Source organism: Pristiophorus japonicus, chromosome 11, assembly GCF_044704955.1.
Source record: "Pristiophorus japonicus isolate sPriJap1 chromosome 11, sPriJap1.hap1, whole genome shotgun sequence".
In the NCBI taxonomy this organism is placed as follows: Eukaryota; Metazoa; Chordata; class Chondrichthyes; family Pristiophoridae; genus Pristiophorus; species Pristiophorus japonicus.
This window is the reverse complement of record NC_091987.1, coordinates 28,165,158-28,191,731: the sequence shown is the minus strand read 5'-3', so window position 1 is coordinate 28,191,731 and position 26,574 is coordinate 28,165,158.

Genomic DNA, 26,574 nt, shown 5'->3' with positions numbered 1-26,574 from the left:
GAACACGGAGACACGGAGACACAGAGACACAGAGACACTAGGACACTAGGACACTAGGGTACTGAGACACGAGGACACCTAGGACACTAGGACACTGAGACACGAGGACACTGAGACACTGAGACACTAGGACACTAGGTCACTGGGGCACTGGGACACTGGAACACTGGAACACTGAGACACGGAGACACTAGGACACTAGGACACTGAGACACAGAGACACAGAGACACTAGGACACTGAGACACTGAGACACAGAGACACAGAGACACTAGGACACTAGGACACTGGGGCACTGGGACACTGGAACACTGAGACACGGAGACACGGAGACACTAGGACACTGAGACACAGAGACACTAGGACACTAGGACACTGAGACACAGAGACACAGAGACACTAGGACACTAGGACACTGGGGCACTGGGACACTGGAACACTGAGACATGGAGAAACGGAGACACAGAGACACTAGGACACTAGGACACTAGGACACTGAGACACTAGGACAATGAGACACTGAGACACTAGGACACTGAGACACTGAGACACTAGGACACTAGGACACTGGGGCACTGGGACACTGGAACACTGAGACACGGAGACACAGGGACACAGAGACACAGAGACACTAGGACACTGGGGCACTGGGACACTGGGACACTGGAACACTGGGACACTGGAACACTGGGACACGGAGACACGGAGACACAGAGACACTAGGACACTAGGCCACTAGGACACTGAGACACTGAGACACAGAGACACTAGGACACTGGGGCACTGGGACACTGGGACACTGGAACACTGGGGCACGGAGACACGGAGACACAGAGACACTAGGACACTAGGACACTGAGACACAGAGACACTAGGACACTAGGACACTGAGACACAGAGACACAGAGACACTAGGACACAGAGACACTAGGACACTGGGGCACTGGGACACTGGGACACTGGAACACTGGGACACGGAGACACGGAGACACAGAGACACTAGGACACTAGGACACTGAGACACAGATACACTAGGACACTAGGACACTGAGACACAGAGACACAGAGACACTAGGACACTAGGACACTGAGACACTGAGACACAGAGACACTAGGACACTGGGGCACTGGGACACTGGGACACTGGAACACTGGGACACGGAGACACGGAGACACAGAGACACTAGGACACTAGGACACTGAGACACTGGGACACTGGAACACTGGGGCACTGGAACACTGGGACACGGAGACACGGAGACACAGAGACACTAGGACACTAGGACACTGAGACACAGAGACACTAGGACACTAGGACACTGAGACACAGAGACACAGAGACACTAGGGCACTAGGACACTGAGACACTGAGACACTAGGACACTGGGACACTGGGACACTGGAACACTGGGACACGGAGACACGGAGGCACAGAGACACAGAGACACAAGGACACGAGGACACTAGGACACTGGAGCACTGGGACACGGAGACACAGAGACACAGAGACACAAGGACACTAGGACACTGGGACACGGAGACACGGAGACACAGAGACACTAGGACACGGAGACACTGAGACACTGGAACACTGGGACACGGAGACACTGGGACACGGAGACACAGAGACACTAGGACACTGAGACACTGGAACACTGGGACACTGGAACACGGAGACACGGAGACACAGAGACACTGGAACACTGGGACACTGGGACACGGATACACGGAGACACAGAGACACAGAGACACTAGGACACTAGAACACTGGAACACTGGGACACGGAGACACGGAGACACAGAGACACTAGGACACTAGGACACTGAGACACTGAAACACTGGGACACGGAGACACGGAGACACGGAGGCACAGAGACACAGAGACACGGAGACACAGAGACACTAGGACACTAGGACACTGAGACACTGAGACACTGGAACACGGAGACACGGAGACACAGAGACACAGAGACACTAGGACACTAGGACACTAGGGCACTGAGACACGAGGACACCTAGGACACTAGGACACTGAGACACGAGGACACTGAGACACTGAGACACTAGGACACTAGGTCACTGGGGCACTGGGACACTGGGACACTGGAACACTGAGACACGGAGACACTAGGACACTAGGACACTGAGACACTGGGACACTGGAACACTGGGACACTGGAACACTGGGACACGGAGACACGGAGACACAGAGACACTAGGACACTAGGACACTGAGACACAGAGACACTAGGACACTAGGACACTGAGACACAGAGACACAGAGACACTAGGGCACTAGGACACTGAGACACTGAGACACTAGGACACTGGGACACTGGGACACTGGAACACTGGGACACGGAGACACGGAGACACAGAGACACAGAGACACGAGGACACGAGGACACTAGGACACTGGAACACTGGGACACGGAGACACAGATACACAGAGACACAAGGACACTAGGACACTGGGACACGGAGACACGGAGACACAGAGACACTAGGACACGGAGACACTGAGACACTGGAACACTGGGACACGGAGAGACTGGGACACGGAGACACAGAGACACTAGGACACTGAGACACTGGAACACTGGGACACTGGAACACGGAGACACGGAGACACAGAGACACTGGAACACTGGGACACTGGGACACGGATACACGGAGACACAGAGACACAGAGACACTAGGACACTAGAACACTGGAACACTGGGACACGGAGACACGGAGACACAGAGACACAGAGACACTAGGACACTGAGACACTGAGACACTGAAACACTGGGACACGGAGACACGGAGGCACAGAGACACAGAGACACGGAGACACAGAGACACTAGGACACGGAGACACTGAGACACTGGAACACTGGGACACGGAGACACTGGGACACGGAGACACAGAGACACTAGGACACTGAGACACTGGAACACTGGGACACTGGAACACGGAGACACGGAGACACAGAGACACTGGAACACTGGGACACTGGGACACGGATACACGGAGACACAGAGACACAGAGACACTAGGACACTAGGACACTGAGACACTGAGACACTGAAACACTGGGACACGGAGACACGGAGGCACAGAGACACAGAGACACGGAGACACAGAGACACTAGGACACTAGGACACTGAGACACTGAGACACTGGAACACGGAGACACGGAGACACAGAGACACAGAGACACTAGGACACTAGGACACTAGGGTACTGAGACACGAGGACACCTAGGACACTAGGACACTGAGACACGAGGACACTGAGACACTGAGACACTAGGACACTAGGTCACTGGGGCACTGGGACACTGGAACACTGGAACACTGAGACACGGAGACACTAGGACACTAGGACACTGAGACACAGAGACACAGAGACACTAGGACACTGAGACACTGAGACACAGAGACACAGAGACACTAGGACACTAGGACACTGGGGCACTGGGACACTGGAACACTGAGACACGGAGACACGGAGACACTAGGACACTGAGACACAGAGACACTAGGACACTAGGACACTGAGACACAGAGACACAGAGACACTAGGACACTAGGACACTGGGGCACTGGGACACTGGAACACTGAGACATGGAGAAACGGAGACACAGAGACACTAGGACACTAGGACACTAGGACACTGAGACACTAGGACAATGAGACACTGAGACACTAGGACACTGAGACACTGAGACACTAGGACACTAGGACACTGGGGCACTGGGACACTGGAACACTGAGACACGGAGACACAGGGACACAGAGACACAGAGACACTAGGACACTGGGGCACTGGGACACTGGGACACTGGAACACTGGGACACTGGAACACTGGGACACGGAGACACGGAGACACAGAGACACTAGGACACTAGGCCACTAGGACACTGAGACACTGAGACACAGAGACACTAGGACACTGGGGCACTGGGACACTGGGACACTGGAACACTGGGGCACGGAGACACGGAGACACAGAGACACTAGGACACTAGGACACTGAGACACAGAGACACTAGGACACTGGGGCACTGGGACACTGGGACACTGGAACACTGGGACACGGAGACACGGAGACACAGAGACACTAGGACACTAGGACACTGAGACACAGATACACTAGGACACTAGGACACTGAGACACAGAGACACAGAGACACTAGGACACTAGGACACTAGGACACTGAGACACTGAGACACAGAGACACTAGGACACTGGGGCACTGGGACACTGGGACACTGGAACACTGGGACACGGAGACACGGAGACACAGAGACACTAGGACACTAGGACACTGAGACACTGGGACACTGGAACACTGGGGCACTGGAACACTGGGACACGGAGACACGGAGACACAGAGACACTAGGACACTAGGACACTGAGACACAGAGACACTAGGACACTAGGACACTGAGACACAGAGACACAGAGACACTAGGGCACTAGGACACTGAGACACTGAGACACTAGGACACTGGGACACTGGGACACTGGAACACTGGGACACGGAGACACGGAGGCACAGAGACACAGAGACACGAGGACACGAGGACACTAGGACACTGGAACACTGGGACACGGAGACACAGAGACACAGAGACACAAGGACACTAGGACACTGGGACACGGAGACACGGAGACACAGAGACACTAGGACACGGAGACACTGAGACACTGGAACACTGGGACACGGAGACACTGGGACACGGAGACACAGAGACACTAGGACACTGAGACACTGGAACACTGGGACACTGGAACACGGAGACACGGAGACACAGAGACACTGGAACACTGGGACACTGGGACACGGATACACGGAGACACAGAGACACAGAGACACTAGGACACTAGAACACTGGAACACTGGGACACGGAGACACGGAGACACAGAGACACTAGGACACTAGGACACTGAGACACTGAGACACTGAAACACTGAAACACTGGGACACGGAGACACGGAGGCACAGAGACACAGAGACACGGAGACACAGAGACACTAGGACACTGAGACACTGAGACACTGGAACACGGAGACACGGAGACACAGAGACACAGAGACACTAGGACACTAGGACACTAGGGTACTGAGACACGAGGACACCTAGGACACTAGGACACTGAGACACGAGGACACTGAGACACTGAGACACTAGGACACTAGGTCACTGGGGCACTGGGACACTGGAACACTGGAACACTGAGACACGGAGACACTAGGACACTAGGACACTGAGACACAGAGACACAGAGACACTAGGACACTGAGACACTGAGACACAGAGACACAGAGACACTAGGACACTAGGACACTGGGGCACTGGGACACTTGAACACTGAGACACGGAGACACGGAGACACTAGGACACTGAGACACAGAGACACTAGGACACTAGGACACTGAGACACAGAGACACAGAGACACTAGGACACTAGGACACTGGGGCACTGGGACACTGGAACACTGAGACATGGAGAAACGGAGACACAGAGACACTAGGACACTAGGACACTAGGACACTGAGACACTAGGACAATGAGACACTGAGACACTAGGACACTGAGACACTGAGACACTAGGACACTAGGACACTGGGGCACTGGGACACTGGAACACTGAGACACGGAGACACAGGGACACAGAGACACAGAGACACTAGGACACTGGGGCACTGGGACACTGGGACACTGGAACACTGGGACACTGGAACACTGGGACACGGAGACACGGAGACACAGAGACACTAGGACACTAGGCCACTAGGACACTGAGACACTGAGACACTGAGACACTAGGACACTGGGGCACTGGGACACTGGGACACTGGAACACTGGGGCACGGAGACACGGAGACACAGAGACACTAGGACACTAGGACACTGAGACACAGAGACACTAGGACACTAGGACACTGAGACACAGAGACACAGAGACACTAGGACACAGAGACACTAGGACACTGGGGCACTGGGACACTGGGACACTGGAACACTGGGACACGGAGACACGGAGACACAGAGACACTAGGACACTAGGACACTGAGACACAGATACACTAGGACACTAGGACACTGAGACACAGAGACACAGAGACACTAGGACACTAGGACACTGAGACACTGAGACACAGAGACACTAGGACACTGGGGCACTGGGACACTGGGACACTGGAACACTGGGACACGGAGACACGGAGACACAGAGACACTAGGACACTAGGACACTGAGACACTGGGACACTGGAACACTGGGGCACTGGAACACTGGGACACGGAGACACGGAGACACAGAGACACTAGGACACTAGGACACTGAGACACAGAGACACTAGGACACTAGGACACTGAGACACAGAGACACAGAGACACTAGGGCACTAGGACACTGAGACACTGAGACACTAGGACACTGGGACACTGGGACACTGGAACACTGGGACACGGAGACACGGAGGCACAGAGACACAGAGACACAAGGACACGAGGACACTAGGACACTGGAGCACTGGGACACGGAGACACAGAGACACAGAGACACAAGGACACTAGGACACTGGGACACGGAGACACGGAGACACAGAGACACTAGGACACGGAGACACTGAGACACTGGAACACTGGGACACGGAGACACTGGGACACGGAGACACAGAGACACTAGGACACTGAGACACTGGAACACTGGGACACTGGAACACGGAGACACGGAGACACAGAGACACTGGAACACTGGGACACTGGGACACGGATACACGGAGACACAGAGACACAGAGACACTAGGACACTAGAACACTGGAACACTGGGACACGGAGACACGGAGACACAGAGACACTAGGACACTAGGACACTGAGACACTGAAACACTGGGACACGGAGACACGGAGACACGGAGGCACAGAGACACAGAGACACGGAGACACAGAGACACTAGGACACTAGGACACTGAGACACTGAGACACTGGAACACGGAGACACGGAGACACAGAGACACAGAGACACTAGGACACTAGGACACTAGGGCACTGAGACACGAGGACACCTAGGACACTAGGACACTGAGACACGAGGACACTGAGACACTGAGACACTAGGACACTAGGTCACTGGGGCACTGGGACACTGGGACACTGGAACACTGAGACACGGAGACACTAGGACACTAGGACACTGAGACACTGGGACACTGGAACACTGGGACACTGGAACACTGGGACACGGAGACACGGAGACACAGAGACACTAGGACACTAGGACACTGAGACACAGAGACACTAGGACACTAGGACACTGAGACACAGAGACACAGAGACACTAGGGCACTAGGACACTGAGACACTGAGACACTAGGACACTGGGACACTGGGACACTGGAACACTGGGACACGGAGACACGGAGACACAGAGACACAGAGACACGAGGACACGAGGACACTAGGACACTGGAACACTGGGACACGGAGACACAGAGACACAGAGACACAAGGACACTAGGACACTGGGACACGGAGACACGGAGACACAGAGACACTAGGACACGGAGACACTGAGACACTGGAACACTGGGACACGGAGAGACTGGGACACGGAGACACAGAGACACTAGGACACTGAGACACTGGAACACTGGGACACTGGAACACGGAGACACGGAGACACAGAGACACTGGAACACTGGGACACTGGGACACGGATACACGGAGACACAGAGACACAGAGACACTAGGACACTAGAACACTGGAACACTGGGACACGGAGACACGGAGACACAGAGACACAGAGACACTAGGACACTGAGACACTGAGACACTGAAACACTGGGACACGGAGACACGGAGGCACAGAGACACAGAGACACGGAGACACAGAGACACTAGGACACGGAGACACTGAGACACTGGAACACTGGGACACGGAGACACTGGGACACGGAGACACAGAGACACTAGGACACTGAGACACTGGAACACTGGGACACTGGAACACGGAGACACGGAGACACAGAGACACTGGAACACTGGGACACTGGGACACGGATACACGGAGACACAGAGACACAGAGACACTAGGACACTAGGACACTGAGACACTGAGACACTGAAACACTGGGACACGGAGACACGGAGGCACAGAGACACAGAGACACGGAGACACAGAGACACTAGGACACTGAGACACTGAGACACTGGAACACGGAGACACGGAGACACAGAGACACAGAGACACTAGGACACTAGGACACTAGGGTACTGAGACACGAGGACACCTAGGACACTAGGACACTGAGACACGAGGACACTGAGACACTGAGACACTAGGACACTAGGTCACTGGGGCACTGGGACACTGGAACACTGGAACACTGAGACACGGAGACACTAGGACACTAGGACACTGAGACACAGAGACACAGAGACACTAGGACACTGAGACACTGAGACACAGAGACACAGAGACACTAGGACACTAGGACACTGGGGCACTGGGACACTGGAACACTGAGACACGGAGACACGGAGACACTAGGACACTGAGACACAGAGACACTAGGACACTAGGACACTGAGACACAGAGACACAGAGACACTAGGACACTAGGACACTGGGGCACTGGGACACTGGAACACTGAGACATGGAGAAACGGAGACACAGAGACACTAGGACACTAGGACACTAGGACACTGAGACACTAGGACAATGAGACACTGAGACACTAGGACACTGAGACACTGAGACACTAGGACACTAGGACACTGGGGCACTGGGACACTGGAACACTGAGACACGGAGACACAGGGACACAGAGACACAGAGACACTAGGACACTGGGGCACTGGGACACTGGGACACTGGAACACTGGGACACTGGAACACTGGGACACGGAGACACGGAGACACAGAGACACTAGGACACTAGGCCACTAGGACACTGAGACACTGAGACACAGAGACACTAGGACACTGGGGCACTGGGACACTGGGACACTGGAACACTGGGGCACGGAGACACGGAGACACAGAGACACTAGGACACTAGGACACTGAGACACAGAGACACTAGGACACTGGGGCACTGGGACACTGGGACACTGGAACACTGGGACACGGAGACACGGAGACACAGAGACACTAGGACACTAGGACACTGAGACACAGATACACTAGGACACTAGGACACTGAGACACAGAGACACAGAGACACTAGGACACTAGGACACTAGGACACTGAGACACTGAGACACAGAGACACTAGGACACTGGGGCACTGGGACACTGGGACACTGGAACACTGGGACACGGAGACACGGAGACACAGAGACACTAGGACACTAGGACACTGAGACACTGGGACACTGGAACACTGGGGCACTGGAACACTGGGACACGGAGACACGGAGACACAGAGACACTAGGACACTAGGACACTGAGACACAGAGACACTAGGACACTAGGACACTGAGACACAGAGACACAGAGACACTAGGGCACTAGGACACTGAGACACTGAGACACTAGGACACTGGGACACTGGGACACTGGAACACTGGGACACGGAGACACGGAGGCACAGAGACACAGAGACACGAGGACACGAGGACACTAGGACACTGGAACACTGGGACACGGAGACACAGAGACACAGAGACACAAGGACACTAGGACACTGGGACACGGAGACACGGAGACACAGAGACACTAGGACACGGAGACACTGAGACACTGGAACACTGGGACACGGAGACACTGGGACACGGAGACACAGAGACACTAGGACACTGAGACACTGGAACACTGGGACACTGGAACACGGAGACACGGAGACACAGAGACACTGGAACACTGGGACACTGGGACACGGATACACGGAGACACAGAGACACAGAGACACTAGGACACTAGAACACTGGAACACTGGGACACGGAGACACGGAGACACAGAGACACTAGGACACTAGGACACTGAGACACTGAGACACTGAAACACTGGGACACGGAGACACGGAGACACGGAGGCACAGAGACACAGAGACACGGAGACACAGAGACACTAGGACACTAGGACACTGAGACACTGAGACACTGGAACACGGAGACACGGAGACACAGAGACACAGAGACACTAGGACACTAGGACACTAGGGCACTGAGACACGAGGACACCTAGGACACTAGGACACTGAGACACGAGGACACTGAGACACTGAGACACTAGGACACTAGGTCACTGGGGCACTGGGACACTGGGACACTGGAACACTGAGACACGGAGACACTAGGACACTAGGACACTGAGACACAGAGACACAGAGACACTAGGACACTGAGACACTGAGACACAGAGACACTAGGACACTAGGACACTGGGGCACTGGGACACTGGAACACTGAGACACGGAGACACGGAGACACTAGGACACTGAGACACAGAGACACTAGGACACTAGGACACTGAGACACTGAGACACAGAGACACTAGGACACTAGGACACTGGGGCACTGGGACACTGGAACACTGAGACACGGAGACACTAGGACACTGAGACACAGAGACACTAGGACACTAGGACACTGAGACACAGAGACACAGAGACACTAGGACACTAGGACACTGGGACACTGAGACACTGAGACACTAGGACACTGGGGCACTGGGACACTGGGACACGGAGACACAGAGACACTAGGACACTGGGGCACTGGGACACTGGGACACTGGAGCACTGGGACACTGGAACACTGGGACACGGAGACACGGAGACACAGAGACACTAGGACACTAGGACACTGAGACACAGAGACACTAGGACACTAGGACACTGAGACACAGAGACACAGAGACACTAGGGCACTAGGACACTGAGACACTGAGACACTAGGACACTGGGACACTGGAACACTGGGACACGGAGACACCGAGACACCGAGACACAGAGACACAGAGACACAGAGACACAAGGACACGAGGACACTAGGACACTGGAACACTGGGACACGGAGACACAGAGACACAAGGACACTAGGACACTGGGACACGGAGACACAGAGACACTAGGACACTGAGACACTGGAACACTGGAACACTGGGACACGGAGACACTGGGTCACGGAGACACAGAGACACTAGGACACTGAGACACTGAGACACTGAAACACTGGGACACGGAGACACGGAGGCACAGAGACACGGAGACACAGAGACACAGAGACACTAGGACACTAGGGCACTGAGACACGAGGACACCTAGGACACTAGGACACTGAGACACGAGGACACTGAGACACTGAGACACTAGGACACTAGGTCACTGGGGCACTGGGACACTGGAACACTGGAACACTGAGACACGGAGACACTAGGACACTGAGACACAGAGACACAGAGACACTAGGTCACTAGGACACTGAGACACTGAGACACAGAGACACTAGGACACTAGGGCACTGGGACACAGAGACACATCGACACTAGGACACTAGGACACTAGGACTCTGAGACACAGAGACACAGAGACACTAGGACACTAGGACACTGAGACACTGAGACACTAGGACACTAGGGCACTGGGACACTGGAACACTGAGACCACAAAAAGTTGTTGAGGCCAATTCACTAAATATATTCAAAAAGGTGTTAGATGAGGTCCTTACTACTAGGGGGATCAAGGGGTATGGCGAGAAAGCAGGAATGGGGTACTGAAGTTAAATGTTCAGCCATGAACTCATTGAATGGCGGTGCAGGCTAGAAGGGCCGAATGGCCTACTCCTGCACCTCTTTTCTATGTTTCTATGACACGGAGACACGGAGACACGGAGACACAGAGACACTAGGACACTAGGACACAGAGACACTAGGACACTAGGACACTGAGACACTAGGACACTGAGACACTGAGACACTAGGACACTGAGACACAGAGACACTAGGACACTAGGACACTGGGGCACTGGGACACTGGAACACTGAGACATGGAGAAACGGAGACACAGAGACACTAGGACACTAGGACACTAGGACACTGAGACACTAGGACACTGAGACACTGAGACACTAGGACACTGAGACACTGAGACACAGAGACACTAGGACACTAGGACACTGGGGCACTGGGACACTGGAACACTGAGACACGGAGACACAGGGACACAGAGACACTGAGACACTAGGACACTGGGGCACTGGGACACTGGAACACTGGAACACTGAGACACAGAGACACAGAGACACAGAGACACTAGGACACTAGGACACTGGGGCACTGGGACACTGGAACACTGAGACACTGAGACACGGAGACACGGAGACACAGGGACACAGAGACACAGAGACACTGAGACACAGAGTCACAGAGACACTGGTTCACTGAGACACAGAGACACAGAGACACTGATTCACTGGGACACTGAGACACTGAGACACAGAGACACTAGGACACTGGGACAGTGTGGCACTGAGACACTGAGATACTAGGACACTGGGAGACTGAGACACTAGGACACTGAAACACTGGGACACAGAGACACTGAGACACGTAGACAATAGGACACTGGGGCACTGGGGCACTGAGTCACTGAGGCACAGAGACACTAGGACACTAGGACACTGGGGCACTGGGACACTGGAACACTGAGACATGGAGAAACGGAGACACAGAGACACAGAGACACTAGGACACTAGGACACTAGGACACGGAGACACAGAGACACTAGGACACTGAGACACTGGAACACTGGAACACTGGGACACGGAGACACTGGGTCACGGAGACACAGAGACACTAGGACACTGAGACACTGAGACACTGAAACACTGGGACACGGAGACACGGAGGCACAGAGACACAGAGACACGGAGACACAGAGACACAGAGACACTAGGACACTAGGACACTAGGGCACTGAGACACGAGGACACCTAGGACACTAGGACACTGAGACACGAGGACACTGAGACACTGAGACACTAGGACACTAGGTCACTGGGGCACTGGGACACTGGAACACTGGAACACTGAGACACGGAGACACTAGGACACTGAGACACAGAGACACAGAGACACTAGGACACTAGGACACTGAGACACTGAGACACAGAGACACTAGGACACTAGGGCACTGGGACACAGAGACACATCGACACTAGGACACTAGGACACTAGGACTCTGAGACACAGAGACACAGAGACACAGAGACACTAGGACACTAGGACACTGAGACACTGAGACACTAGGACACTAGGGCACTGGGACACTGGAACACTGAGACCACAAAAAGTTGTTGAGGCCAATTCACTAAATATATTCAAAAAGGTGTTAGATGAGGTCCTTACTACTAGGGGGATCAAGGGGTATGGCGAGAAAGCAGGGGTGGGGTACTGAAGTTAAATGTTCAGCCATGAACTCATTGAATGGCGGTGCAGGCTAGAAGGGCCGAATGGCCTACTCCTGCACCTCTTTTCTATGTTTCTATGACACGGAGACACGGAGACACGGAGACACAGAGACACTAGGACACTAGGACACTGAGACACTAGGACACTGAGACACAGAGACACAGAGACACTAGGACACTAGGACACTGAGACACGAGGACACTGAGACACTGAGACACTAGGACACTGAGACACAGAGACACTAGGACACTAGGACACTGGGGCACTGGGACACTGGAACACTGAGACATGGAGAAACGGAGACACAGAGACACTAGGACACTAGGACACTAGTACACTGAGACACTAGGACACTGAGACACTGAGACACTAGGACACTGAGACACTGAGACACAGAGACACTAGGACACTAGGACACTGGGGCACTGGGACACTGGAACACTGAGACACGGAGACACAGGGACACAGAGACACTGAGACACTAGGACACTGGGGCACTGGGACACTGGAACACTGGAACACTGAGACACAGAGACACAGAGACACAGAGACACTAGGACACTAGGACACTGGGGCACTGGGACACTGGAACACTGAGACACTGAGACACGGAGACACGGAGACACAGGGACACAGAGACACAGAGACACTGAGACACAGAGTCACAGAGACACTGGTTCACTGAGACACAGAGACACAGAGACACTGATTCACTGGGACACTGAGACACTGAGACACAGAGACACTAGGACACTGGGACAGTGTGGCACTGAGACACTGAGATACTAGGACACTGGGAGACTGAGACACTAGGACACGGAAACACTGGGACACAGAGACACTGAGACACGTAGACAATAGGACACTGGGGCACTGGGGCACTGAGTCACTGAGGCACAGAGACACTAGGACACTAGGACACTGGGGCACTGGGACACTGGAACACTGAGACATGGAGAAACGGAGACACAGAGACACAGAGACACTAGGACACTAGGACACTAGGACACTAGGACACTGAGACACTAGGGCACTGAGACACTGAGACACTAGGACACTGAGACACTGAGACACTAGGACACTAGGACACTGGGGCACTGGGACACTGGAACACTGAGACACGGAGACACAGGGACACAGAGACACAGAGACACTAGGACACTGGGGCACTGGGACACTGGGACACTGGAACACTGGGACACTGGAACACTGGGACACGGAGACACGGAGACACAGAGACACTAGGACACTAGGCCACTAGGACACTGAGACACAGAGACACTAGGACACTGGGGCACTGGGACACTGGGACACTGGAACACTGGGACACGGAGACACGGAGACACAGAGACACTAGGACACTAGGACACTGAGACACAGAGACACTAGGACACTAGGACACTGAGACACAGAGACACAGAGACACTAGGACACAGAGACACTAGGACACTGGGGCACTGGGACACTGGGACACTGGAACACTGGGACACGGAGACACGGAGACACAGAGACACTAGGACACTAGGACACTGAGACACAGATACACTAGGACACTAGGACACTGAGACACAGAGACACAGAGACACTAGGACACTAGGACACTGAGACACTGAGACACAGAGACACTAGGACACTGGGGCACTGGGACACTGGGACACTGGAACACTGGGACACGGAGACACGGAGACACAGAGACACTAGGACACTAGGACACTGAGACACAGAGACACTAGGGCACTAGGACACTGAGACACAGAGACACAGATACACTAGGACACAGAGACACTAGGACACTGGGGCACTGGGACACTGGGACACTGGAACACTGGGACACGGAGACACGGAGACACAGAGACACTAGGACACTAGGACACTGAGACACAGATACACTAGGACACTAGGACACTAGGACACTGAGACACAGAGACACAGAGACACTAGGACACTGAGACACTGAGACACAGAGACACTAGGACACTGGGGCACTGGGACACTGGGACACTGGAACACTGGGACACGGAGACACAGAGTCACAGAGACACAGAGCCACTAGGACACTAGGACACTGAGACACTGAGACACAGAGACACTAGGACACTGGGGCACTGGGACACTGGGACACTGGAACACTGGGACACGGAGACACGGAGACACAGAGACACTAGGACACTAGGACACTGAGACACTGGGACACTGGGACACTGGGGCACTGGAACACTGGGACACGGAGACACGGAGACACAGAGACACTAGGACACTAGGACACTGAGACACAGAGACACTAGGACACTAGGACACTGAGACACAGAGACACAGAGACACTAGGGCACTAGGACACTGAGACACTGAGACACTAGGACACTGGGACACTGGGACACTGGAACACTGGGACACGGAGACACGGAGACACAGAGACACAGAGACACGAGGACACGAGGACACTGGAACACTGGGACACGGAGACACAGAGACACAGAGACACAAGGACACTAGGACACTGGGACACGGAGACACGGAGACACAGAGACACTAGGACACGGAGACACTGAGACACTGGAACACTGGGACACGGAGACACTGGGACACGGAGACACTGAGACACTGGAACACTGGGACACTGGAACACGGAGACACGGAGACACAGAGACACTGGAACACTGGGACACTGGGACACGGATACACGGAGACACAGAGACACAGAGACACTAGGACACTAGAACACTGGAACACTGGGACACGGAGACACGGAGACACAGAGACACTAGGACACTAGGACACTGAGACACTGAGACACTGAAACACTGGGACACGGAGACACGGAGACACGGAGGCACAGAGACACAGAGACACGGAGACACAGAGACACTAGGACACTAGGACACTGAGACACTGAGACACTGGAACACGGAGACACGGAGACACAGAGACACAGAGACACTAGGACACTAGGACACTAGGGCACTGAGACACGAGGACACCTAGGACACTAGGACACTGAGACACGAGGACACTGAGACACTGAGACACTAGGACACTAGGTCACTGGGGCACTGGGACACTGGAACACTGGAACACTGAGACACGGAGGCACTAGGACACTAGGACACTGAGACACTGAGACACAGAGACACTAGGACACTGGGGCACTGGGACACTGGGACACTGGAACACTGGGACACGGAGACACAGAGTCACAGAGACACAGAGCCACTAGGACACTAGGACACTGAGACACTGAGACACAGAGACACTAGGACACTGGGGCACTGGGACACTGGGACACTGGAACACTGGGACACGGAGACACGGAGACACAGAGACACTAGGACACTAGGACACTGAGACACTGGGACACTGGGACACTGGGGCACTGGAACACTGGGACACGGAGACACGGAGACACAGAGACACTAGGACACTAGGACACTGAGACACAGAGACACTAGGACACTAGGACACTGAGACACAGAGACACAGAGACACTAGGGCACTAGGACACTGAGACACTGAGACACTAGGACACTGGGACACTGGGACACTGGAACACTGGGACACGGAGACACGGAGACACAGAGACACAGAGACACGAGGACACGAGGACACTGGAACACTGGGACACGGAGACACAGAGACACAGAGACACAAGGACACTAGGACACTGGGACACGGAGACACGGAGACACAGAGACACTAGGACACGGAGACACTGAGACACTGGAACACTGGGACACGGAGACACTGGGACACGGAGACACAGAGACACTAGGACACTGAGACACTGGAACACTGGGACACTGGAACACGGAGACACGGAGACACAGAGACACTGGAACACTGGGACACTGGGACACGGATACACGGAGACACAGAGACACAGAGACACTAGGACACTAGAACACTGGAACACTGGGACACGGAGACACGGAGACACAGAGACACTAGGACACTAGGACACTGAGACACTGAGACACTGAAACACTGGGACACGGAGACACGGAGACACGGAGGCACAGAGACACAGAGACACGGAGACACAGAGACACTAGGACACTAGGACACTGAGACACTGAGACACTGGAACACGGAGACACGGAGACACAGAGACACAGAGACACTAGGACACTAGGACACTAGGGCACTGAGACACGAGGACACCTAGGACACTAGGACACTGAGACACGAGGACACTGAGACACTGAGACACTAGGACACTAGGTCACTGGGGCACTGGGACACTGGAACACTGGAACACTGAGACACGGAGGCACTAGGACACTAGGACACTGAGACACAGAGACACTAGGACACTGAGACACTGAGACACAGAGACACAGAGACACTAGGACACTAGGACACTGGGGCACTGGGACACTGGAACACTGAGACACGGAGACACGGAGACACTAGGACACTGAGACACAGAGTCACTAGGACACTAGGACACTGAGACACAGAGACACAGATTCACTGGGACACTGAGACACTGAGACACAGAGACACTAGGACACTGGGACAGTGTGGCACTGAGACACTGAGATACTAGGACACTGGGAGACTGAGACACTAGGACACTGAAACACTGGGACACAGAGACACTGAGACACGTAGACAATAGGACACTGGGCACTGGGACACTGAGTCACTGAGGCACAGAGACACAGAGACACTGGTTCACTGGGACACTGAGACACTGAGACAGAGACACAGAGACACTGGTTCACTGGGACACTGAGACACTGAAACACAGCGATACTACGACACTGGGACACTGGGACAGTGTGGCACTGAGATACTAGGACACTGGGAGACTGAGACACTAGGACACTGAAACACTGGGACACAGAGACACTGAGACACGTAGACAATAGGACACTGGGGCACTGGGACACTGAGGCACTGAGACACAGAAACACAGGGACATGGAGACAATACGACACTGAGGCACAGAGTCACAGAGACACAGAGACACAGAGACACAGGGACACAGGGACACATGGACACAGGGACACAGAGACACTGGGACACTGGGAAACTGGGACACTGAAGCACAGAGACACCGAGACACTAGGACACTGGGGCACTGCGACACTGTGACACTGTGACACTGGGACACTGAGGCACTAGGACACTATGACACTAGGACACTGAAACACTGGGACACAGAGACACTGAGACACGGAGACAATAGGACACTGGGACACTGAGGCACTGAGTCACAGAGACACAGAGACACTGGGACACTGGGACACAGAGACACAGAGACATGAAGACATGGAGACACTAGGACACTGGGACACTGGGTCACTGAGACACGGAGATACAGAAACACAGAGGCACGAGGACACTGGGACACAGAGACACAGATATACTTGGGCTCTGTGATACAGAGACACAGAGACACTCGGACACTGGGAGACAGAGAGACTGAGACACAGAGACACAGACACACTAGGACACTGGGACATAGAGACACATAGACGCAGTTACACAGATACAGAGAGACACTAGTACACTGGGACACAGAGATACAGAGACACTGGGACACAGAGACACAGAGACACTAGGAGACTGGGACACAGAGGCACAGAGACACAGGCACACTAGTACTCTGGGACACAGTGTCCCAGTGTCTCTGTGTTTCTGTGTCCCAGTGTCCTAATGTCTCTGTGTCTCTGTGTCTCAGTGCCCCCGTATTCCAGTGTCCCAGCGTCTCAGTGTCCCAGTGTCTCTTTATCTCTGTGTTCCAGTGTCCTAGTGTCCCAGTGTCTCTGTGTCTCTGTGTCTCTGTGTCTCAGTGCCCCAGTTTCTCTGTGTCTCTGTGTCCCAGTGTCCTAGTGCCCCTGTGTCTCTGTGGCTCTGTGTACCTGTGTCCTAGTGTCTCTGTGTCTCTGTGTTCCAGTGTCCCAGTGTCTTTGTGTCGCTGTTTCCCAGTGTCTCTGTGTCTCTGGTTCTAAGTGTCCCAGTGTCTCTGTGTCTCTGTGGCTCTGTGTACCTGTGTCCTAGTGTCTCTGTGTTCCAGTGTCCCAGTGTCTTTGTGTCGCTGTTTCCCAGTGTACTCGTGACTCTGTGTCTCTGTGTAACTGTGTCTCTTTGTCTCTGTGTCTTAGTGCCTCAGTGTCCCTGTGTTCCAGTGTCCCAGTGTCTCTGCTTCCCAGTGTCCTAGTGTCTTTGTGCCTCTGTGTCTCTGTGTCTCTGTGTCTCAGTCTCTCAGTGTCCCAGTGTTCCAGTGTCCCAGTGTTGCTGTATATCTGTGTCCCAGTGTCCTAGTGTCTCTGTGTCTCTGTGTCCCAGTGTCTCTGTGTCTATGTGTCTCTGTATCTCGCTGTCCCAGTGTGCTAGTGTATCTGTGTCTCTGTGTCTCTCTGTCCCAGAGTCCTAGTGTCACAATGTCTCTGTGTCTCTGTGTACCAGTGTATTAGTGTCTCTGTGCCTCTGTGTCTCTTTGTCCCAGTGTCCTTGTGTCTCTGTGTCTCTGTGCCTCTGTGTCTCAGTGTCCCCGTGTCTCTTTGTCTCTGTGTCCCAGTGTCCTAGTGCCTCTGTGTCTCTGTATCCCAGTGTTCTAGTTGCTCTGTGTCTCTGTGTCCCAGTGCCTGCGTCTCTGTGTCCCAGTGTCCTAGTGTCTCTGTGTCTCTTTGTCCCAGTATAGTTGTGTTTCTGACATCTCTGTGTCTCTGTGTCTCAGTGCCCCAGTTTCTCTGTGTCTCTGTGTCCCAGTGTCCTCATGTCTCTGTGTCTCTGTGTCTCTCTGTCCCAATGTCCTAGTGCCTCTGTGTCTCAGTGTCTCTGTGTCTCTGTGTTCCAGTGTCCTCGTGTCTTTGTGTCGCTGTGTCCCAGTGTCCTAGTGTCTCTGTGTCTCTGTGTCTCCCTGTCCCAATGTCCTAGTGTCTCTGTGTCTCAGTGTCTCTGTGTCCCAGTGTACTAGTGTCTCTGTATCTCAGTGTCCCAGTGTCTCAGTGTCTCTGTCTCTCAGTGTACTAGTGTCTCTGAGTCTCTGCGTACCAGTGTCCTAGTGTCTCCATGTCTCCGTGTCTCAGTGTCCCAGTGTCTCTGTGTCTCTGTGTCTGTATTTCTGTGCCCCAGTGTCCTAGTGTCTCTGTGTCACTGTATGTATGCGATTCAGTGCCTCAGTGTCTCAATGCCCCGGTGTCCCAGTGCCCCAGTGTCTCTGTCCCTCTGTGTCCCAGTGTACCAGTGTCCTAGTGTCTCTGTGTCTCTCTGTAACTGTGTCTCTGTGTCTCAGTGTCCTAGTGTCCTAGTGTCTCTGTGTCTCATTGCCTCCGTGTCTCAGTCTCGCAGTGTCCCAGTGTTCCAGTGTCCCATTGTCTCTGTGTCCCAGTGTCCAAGTGTCTCTGTGTGTCCATGTCCTTGTGTCTCTGTGCCTCATTGTCTCAGTGTCTCTTTGTCTCTGTGTCCCATTGTCCTAGTGTCACTGTGTCTCTGTGTCTCTTTGTCCCACTATCCTAGTGTCTCTGTGACTCACTGTCCCAGTGTCTCTGTGTCTCTGTGTTACTGTGCCTATGTGATTCAGTGTCTCCATGTCTCTGTGTCTCAGTGTCCCAGTGTCGCTGTGTCTCTGTGTCTCTGTATTTCTGTGCCCCAGTGTCCTAGTGTCTCTGTGTCATTGTATGTATGCGATTCAGTGCCTCAGTGTCTCAATGCCCCAGTGTCCCAGTGCCCCAGTGTCTCTGTGCATCTGGGTCCCAGTGTCCTAGTGTCTCTGTGTCTCTCTGTAACTGTGTCTCTGTGTTCCAGTGTCGCAGTGTCCGAGTGTCTCTGTGCCACTGTGTCCCAGTGTCCTAGTGTCTCTGTGTCCCATTGTATCTGTGTCTCTGTGTCCCAGTTTCCTAGTGTATCTGTGTCTCTGTGTCCCAGTGTCCTTGTGTCTCTGTGTCCCAGTGACTGTGTCTCTGTGTCCCAGTGTCCCAGTGTATTGGTGTCTCTCTGTCCCAGTGTAGTAGTGTATCAGTGTCTCTGTGTAACTGTGTCTCTGTGTCTTAGTGTCCTATTGTCCTAGTGTCTCTGTGTCTCTTTGTCTCTGTGTCTCTTTGTCTCTGTGTCCCAGTGTCTCTGTGTCTCTATGTCTCTGTGTCCCAGTGTCCCAGTGTCTCTGTGTCTCTATGTCTCTGTGTCCCAGTGTCCCAGTGTCCTATTGTCTCTGTGTCACTGTGTCACTGTGTCTATGTGATTCAGTGTTTCAGTGTCTCAGTGTCCCAGTGTCCAAGTGTCACTGTGCCTCTGTGTCCCAGTGTCCTAGTGTCTCTGTGTCTCTCTGTAACTGTGTCTCTGTGTCTTAGTGTCCTAATTGTCCATTCTCTCTGTGTCTCTTTGTCTCTGTGTCTCTTTGTCTCTGTGTCCCAGTGTCCCAGAGAGGCGGGAGTCGAGAGAGGCAGCGGCCTATAAAAGGCTCAGCAGTCCGGGGAGCGTCGAGAGAGGCGGGAGTCGAGAGAGGCAGCGGCCTATAAAAGGCTCAGCAGTCCGGGGAGCGTCGAGAGAGGTGTACTTGTGCAGCTCCAGCTGAGAGAAGTCAAAAAAGAAGTAGAAAGAAATCAAAAGGTGACGTCACAGCCAACGTGGTAAGTGATTGGCTGCTGATTGGTGAGTAGTTTTTCTTTTTCTTTATTAGTCAGTAACTTTTAACATTGTTGTCGGCAATTTAAGTGTATCTAAGGGTTAAGTCATGGCAGGACAGCTCGGTCACGTGATATGCTCCTCCTGTACCATGTGGGAACACGGGGACAACACCAGTGTCCCTGACATGTGCGGGAAGTGTGTCCACCTCCGGCTCCTGACGGTCCGCGTTGCGGAGTTGGAGCTGAGGGTGGATTCACTCTGGAGCATCCACGATGCTGAGAATGACGTGAGTATCACGTGTAGCGAGTTGGTCTTACCGCAGGAGAAGGGTCCACAGCCAGCGAGGGAATGGAAGACCAGCAGGAAGAGTAGTGCAAGGAAGGTAGTGCAGGGGTCCCCTGTGGTCATCCCACTGCAAAACAGATACACTGCTTTGAGTGCTGTTGAGGGGGATGACTCATCAGGAGAGGGCAGCAGCAGCCAAGTTCATGGCACCGTGGCTGGCTCTGTTGCACAGGAGGGCAGGAAAAAGAGTGGGCGAGCGATAGTGATAGGGGATTCAATTGTAAGGGGAATAGATAGGCGTTTCTGAGGCCGCAACCGAGACTCCAGGATGGTATGTTGCCTCCCTGGTGCAAGGGTCAAGGATGTCTCGGAGCGGGTGCAGGACATTCTAAAAAGGGAGGGAGAACAGCCAGTTGTCGTGGTGCACGTTGGTACCAATGACATAGGTAAAAAAAGGGATGAGTCCTACGAAATGAATTTAAGGAGCTAGGAGCTAAATTAAAAAGTAGGACCTCAAAAGTAGTAATCTCGGGATTGCTACCAGTGCCACGTGCTAGTCAGAGTAGGAATCGCAGGTTAGCTCAGATGAATACGTGGCTTGAGCAATGGTGCAGCAGGGAGGGATTCAAATTCCTGGGGCATTGGAACCGGTTCTGGGGGAGGTGGGACCAGTACAATCCGGACGGTCTGCACCTGGGCAGAATCGGAACCAATGTTCTCGGGGGAGTGTTTGCTAGTGCTGTTGGGGAGGAGTTAAACTAATATGGCAGGGGGATGGGAACCAATGCAGGGAGATAGAGGGAAACAAAAAGGAGGCAAAAACAAAAGACAGAAAGGAGATGAGGAAAAGTGGAGGGCAGAGAAACCCAAGGCAAAGAACAAAAAGGGCCATTGTACAGCAAAATTCTAAAAGGACAGAGGGTGTTAAAAAAACAAGCCTAAAGGCTTTGTGTCTTAATGTAAGGAGTATCCGCAATAAGGTGGATGAATTAACTGTGCAAATAGATGTTAACAAATATGATGTGATTGGGATTACGGAGACGTGGCTCCAGGATGATCAGGGCTGGGAACTCAACATCCAGGGGTATTCAACATTCAGGAAGGATAGAATAAAAGGAAAAGGAGGTGGGGTAGCATTGCTGGTTAAGGAGGAGATTAAGGCAATAGTTAGGAAGGACATTAGCTTGGATGATGTGGAATCTATATGGGTAGAGCTGCAGAACACCAAATGGCAAAAAACGTTAGTGGGAGTTGTGTACAGACCTCCAAACAGTAGTAGTGATGTTGGGGAGGGCATCAAACATGAAATTAGGGGTGCGTGCAATAAAGGTGCAGCAGTTATAATGGGTGACTTTAATATGCACATAGATTGGGCTAACCAAACTGGAAGCAATACGGTGGAGGAGGATTTCCTGGAGTGCATAAGGGATGGTTTTTTAGACCAATATGTCGAGGAACCAACTAGGGGGGAGGCCATCTTAGACTGGGTGTTATGTAATGAGAGAGGATTAATTAGCAATCTCGTTGTGCGAGGCCCCTTGGGGAAGAGTGACCATAATATGGTGGAATTCTGCATTGGGATGGAGAATGAAACAGTTAATTCAGAGACCATGGTCCAGAACTTAAAGAAGGCTAACTTTGAAGGTATGAGGCGTGAATTGGCTGGGATGGATTGGCGAATGATACTTAAGGGATTGACTGTGGATGGGCAATGGCAGACATTTAGAGACCGCATGGATGAACTACAACAATTGTACATTCCTGTCTGTCATAAAAATAAAAAAGGGAAGGTGGCTCAACCGTGGCTATCAAGGGAAATCAGGGATAGTATTAAAACCAAGGAAGTGGCATACAAATTGGCCAGAAATAGCAGCGAACCTGGGGACTGGGAGAAATTTAGAACTCAGCAGAGGAGGACAAAGGGTTTGATTAGGGCAGGGAAAATGGAGTATGAGAAGAAGCTTGCAGGGAACATTAAGACGGATTGCAAAAGTTTCTATAGATATGTAAAGAGAAAAAGGTTAGTAAAGACAAACGTAGGTCCCCTGCAGTCAGAATCAGGGGAAGTCATAACGGGGAACAAAGAAATGGCGGACCAATTGAACAAGTACTTTGGTTCGGTATTCACGAAGGAGGACACGAACAACCTTCCGGTTATAAAAGGGGTCGGGGGGTCTAGTAAGGAGGAGGAACTGAGGGAAATCCTTATTAGCCGGGAAATTGTGTTGGGGAAATTGATGGGATTGAAGGCCGATAAATCCCCAGGGCCTGATGGACTGCATCCCAGAGTACTTAAGGAGATGGCCTTGGAAATAGTGGATGCGTTGACAGTCATTTTCCAACATTCCATTGACTCTGGATCAGTTCCTATGGAGTGGAGGGTAGCCAATGTAACCCCACTTTTTAAAAAAGGAGGGAGAGAGAAAACAGGGAATTATAGACCGGTGAGCCTGACATCGGTAGTGGGTAAAATGATGGAATCAATTATTAAGGATGTCATAGCAGTGCATTTGGAAAGAGGTGACATGATAGGTCCAAGTCAGCATGGATTTGTGAAAGGGAAATCATGCTTGACAAATCTTCTGGAATTTTTTGAGGATGTTTCCAGTAGAGTGGACAAGGGAGAACCAGTTGATGTGGTATATTTGGACTTTCAGAAGGCGTTCGACAAGGTCCCACACAAGATATTGATGTGCAAAGTTAGAGCACATGGGATTGGGGGTAGTGTACTGACATGGATTGAGAACTGGTTGTCAGACAGGAAGCAAAGAGTAGGAGTAAATGGGTACTTTTCAGAATGGCAGGCAGTGACTAGTGGGGTACTGCAAGGTTCTGTGCTGGGGCCCCAGCTGTTTACACTGTACATTAATGAGTTAGATGAGGGGATTAAATGTAGTATCTCCAAATTTGCGGATGACACTAAGTTGGGTGGCAGTGTGAGCTGCGAGGAGGATGCTGTGAGGCTGCAGAGCGACTTGGATAGGTTAGGTGAGTGGGCAAATGCATGGCAGATGAAGTATAATGTGGATAAATGTGAGGTTATCCACTTTGGTGGTAAAAACAGAGAGACAGACTATTATCTGAATGGTGACAGATTAGGAAAAGGGGAGGTGCAAAGAGACCTGGGTGTCATGGTACATCAGTCATTGAAGGTTGGCATGCAGGTGCAGCAGGCGGTTAAGAAAGCAAATGGCATGTTGGCCTTCATAGCAAGGGGATTTGAGTACAGGGGCAGGGAGGTGTTGCTACAGTTGTACAGGGCATTGGTGAGGCCACACCTGGAGTATTGTGTACAGTTTTGGTCTCCTAACCTGAGGAAGGACATTCTTGCTATTGAGGGAGTGCAGCGAAGGTTCACCAGACTGATTCCCGGGATGGCGGGACTGACCTATCAAGAAAGACTGGATCAACTGGGCTTGTATTCACTGGAGTTCAGAAGAATGAGAGGGGACCTCATAGAAACATTTAAAATTCTGACGGGGTTAGACAGGTTAGATGCAGGAAGAATGTTCCCAATGTTGGGGAAGTCCAGAACCAGAGGTCACAGTCTAAGGATAAGGGGTAAGCCATTTAGGACCGAGATGCAGAGGAACTTCTTCACCCAGAGAGTGGTGAACCTGTGGAATTCTCTACCACAGAAAGTTGTTGAGGCCAATTCACTAAATATATTCAAAAAGGAGTTAGATGAGGTCCTTACTACTAGGGGGATCAAGGGGTATGGCGAGAAAGCAGGAATGGGGTACTGAAGTTGAATGTACAGCCATGAACTCATTGAATGGCGGTGCAGGCTAGAAGGGCCGAATGGCCTACTCCTGCACCTATTTTTCTATGTTTCTATGTTTCTATGTTTCTATGTCCCAGTGTGTCTGTGTCTCTGTATCTCTGTGTCCCAGTGTCCCAGTGTCCTAGTGTCTCTGTGTCTCTGTGTCTCTGTGTCTCAGTGGCCCAGTGTCTCTGTGTATCTGTGTCTCTGTGTCCCAGTGTCCCAGTGCCCCAGTGTCCTATTGCACTAGTGTCTCTGTGTCTCTTTGTCTCTGTGTCCCAGTGTCCCAGTGTCCCAGTGTCTCAGTGTCTCAGTGTCCCAGTGTCTGTGTCCCAGTGTATCGGTGTCTCTCTGGCCCAGTGTAGTAGTGTATCAGTGTCTCCGTGTCTCTGTGTCTCTGTGTAACTGTGTCTCTGTGTCTCTGTGTCTTAGTGTCCGATTGTCCTCGTGTCTCTGTGTCTCTTTGTCTCTGTGTCTCTTTGTCTCTGTGTCCCAGTGTCCCAGTGCCCCAGTGTCTCTGTGTCACTG